We start from the raw sequence: 3,315 nt of genomic DNA on the forward strand, positions 1-3,315 counted from the left end.
TATGATAAAGAAAGTCAAAAAAAATTATAATAAATGAAAGTCAAAATTACTTTTTGTAATAAGTGATACATCTTATGTGATGAAATTTGTATTAATTATTTTTTGTATTACTCTTCTTTTTTCTAGAAGTTCACTTGGGTTAAAAAATTAATAAAATTAAATTAAATAAGAAATTGCTTAGATAACATCAAGAAGATTAATTGATATGATAGGAAAATATTATTATCAACATTGCACACAAAGAAACGGGATGACACACAATGAACAGGGACATGTACCAACCAAGTAAGCATTTACAAACTCACTCTCGCTCGCCCACAAAGTATTATTTAGGGTAGTTGCTTACTGGCATAAACACAACACAACTCAAAGAAGAAGAAAAAAGACGCAGTTAATAAATAAAAAAGACACATTGAAAGAGAGATCTAGATGGTATGTCTTGGATGGATGGATGGATGGATGGTGTTGTTTTCAACCAAAGAGGTGGTGGTGCTTCTTTCCTTGGGCCTCTTCCTCTTCTTCCTTTGTCTTTCTTCTCATGATGCTCATGGAAGGCAAATCCACCAGCTCCAACTGCAGCTGCTGCTGCAATCTCCTCTTCTATCTTGTGCTTGTGGGCATGCTCTGGATCTTTCTTTTCCTTATGCTTCTCGTGCTGAAATATATCATTATCCGGAAAAAAAAAAAAACTTTAGCCTTATTATTATTAAAGATGTTAATAAACTTAAAACAAAATCTGTGCCATACAGCAGATTAAGAAGGTTATATATATATATATATATATATATATTATTACCAAGGCATAAGCACCAGCTGCGACAGCACCCATCTCGCCAAGCTGCTCGAGATGCTTGTGGTGCTTCTCTTCCTTCCTGTAGTCAACCTCAGACTCGGTGGAGATGGTGGTGGCACCATATCCTTCTACGGTCGACTCACCGTACCCGCCGGGGCCACCACTGGAATAACCAGTCTCAGCATAACCAGTAGTAGTCTCACTGTAGACAGATTCAACAGGCTTATCTTCTTCGTCCTTCTTGTGATGGAAAAGGTGGTGGTGGTGCTTCTCTTCAGCCATGGAATTGGAGGTTGAGGTTGAGTTAACAAAACTAGAGTTAAAATTAAGGAGAGAAAGAAAAGAGAGATAGTTGATGATGAAGTTTTGGGTAGAGAGGTTGGTATTTATAACAGGGGAATAGAGATAGTGGCCACTGCCAAGTGCCACATGCTCATTTGCTCTCCCGCCATTGTGGGTGGCCGTTAATGTTGTGATGGTCGGTCACGATTTGTTTGCCTTCACGGATCTGCCTTTTTTATATAATTATATATATTGTTTGGATAATCTTTCGTTTTTTTTTTCTTTTTCTTTTTTCACAACTAAACTAAAAAAGGGTAACCTCAGTCGGGTCCCCTTTGCTTTTTGCTGGACATAAAATTGATTCTTCACCTAATTTTTTCCCCTTTGGTGTATACTATATAATATATATTATTAATGATTACGTGGTTGATTCGTTTACCAACAAAAATCATATATTTCATCAAAAATAAAATAAAATCATATTATATATATAATAAATAATAAAGTAAAAGGTTGGACCAGAAGTAATTAACTTTTAAGATAAATACAACAACTAACTTGTTCATATCAACCTTCAAAAAAAAAAAAAAACTTGTTCATATATATCAGCTTTTTTTTCTTTTTTATTTTACTGCCTTATATTTATTTTTTAGATAAATACAAAAATCATTTTTTTATATCAATTATTTCCCTGCTTTATCACTTCTTTGAATTAATTTTTAGATAGAAACAACAACATAATTGTTGTTATGGAATAGGACTATTTTTATTTAAATAGGAACAATAACTAATTGTTGTTATCTACTACTTTTATCTCTAATATATTTTCAATTCTTTAGATAAACACAAAAACTTAATAATTCATATAAACTCTTTTTTTTTTTTCTCACTTTTTTATTCTCTAACTTATTTGAATTTTAAAATACCGCAATTTTTATTTTACTTTTTCTAATTCACGGTATCTTCTTCCAAATTAAATTTTTTATTTAAAAAAAAAAACGTTTTAATGATATCAATGCCTCTCTTTTTTTGCCTTCACTTTGCCACATGTACTGCCTTAAAATACACCATTAAAAAAAAACAACTATTTATTGTAATCAATTAACTTAATTACTGCACAAAAGAACTCCAGATGATATATATATATATATTACCTGATTATCTTAATCTGCGAAGGAAATAGATGGGATAAATGAGGACACTCCTCACCGATAGCTCTATTCTGAATGACATAGTCCAATAATAATAATAGCCCAACCAAATACAAATTAACACATTTAATTCCTAGTGGCTAGTGGATTCTAGTTAGGTTAATTAGTAAAGTTTTTGATAGTTATATAAGGGATCTGTGGTTCAATCTCTGCCTACACCAAAAATTGATTGGTGTCTTGGCAACTTACACAAAAAATTGATTAGTTTTTTAGCAATGGCGGTTCCAAGAAGGTTTTTGAGGGTGGTTATTAAGAAATTTAAATTATATAATGTGGGTACAATAGGAGTGCTTCACACGTCCTAGGCGTGCTAGGCGTGCTTGACATTCACTTAGGCATGCTTGGCAACCACTCAGACCGTCCTCGGATGGCCTTACATTCACCTCGGCATGTTTGGAAAACCACCTAGGACGGTGTCCTAGGAGTCCCACATCGAAGGAAAACCCCCTCACTTGCTGCCTTATAAGTTTTGAAGCGAAGGAAGTAGTGTATCATTAGTTTATAGTTATTACTTATAAGGCAGCAAGTGAGGGGGTTTTCCTTCGATGTAGGACTCCTAGGACACCGTCCTAGGTGGTTTTCCAAGCATGCCGAGGTGAATGTAAGGCCATCCGAGAACGACCTAGGTGGTTGCCAAGCATGCCTAGGTGAATGCCAAGAACGCCTAGCAGGCCTAGCAGGCCTAGGACGTGTGAAGTACTCACATACAAAATCTAATAAAAAGAAAACTTCATATATTGAAAAAACATACAAACAAGCAAACACATAAAGCCTTGCAATTTTCTTCTATGAATTTTCTTATTTTGAAATCATTAAATAATAGTCTCATTATTAATGTTGCAAGCTACATTTCTTCAAAAATTTAGTTAAATAAAATTTTTCTTGGACTTTTTATTTTTATTTCTAAGAACCTAATATATTGTTAAGGGGCCAAAATTTAAGGTCAAAGTTTGGTTATAACCTTAGTTAGTGTGCGTTTTGCTCCAAATTAAAAAACTAGTTTAATTATGTTACTATTAAGCTTATTTT

The 3,315-nt window shown here is 33.4% G+C and overlaps 1 pseudogene; it reads right to left on the bottom strand.

Annotated features, from left to right (window-relative positions):
• Positions 1 to 200: 200 nt before the first annotated feature.
• LOC136065887 (abscisic stress-ripening protein 3-like) lies at positions 201 to 1,163 on the bottom strand (annotated as a pseudogene).
• Positions 1,164 to 3,315: the final 2,152 nt, after the last annotated feature.

The sequence above is a fragment of the Quercus suber genome, unplaced genomic scaffold (genome assembly GCF_002906115.3).
Source record: "Quercus suber isolate HL8 unplaced genomic scaffold, Cork oak 2.0 scaffold_1280, whole genome shotgun sequence".
Lineage (NCBI taxonomy): Eukaryota > Viridiplantae > Streptophyta > Magnoliopsida > Fagales > Fagaceae > Quercus > Quercus suber.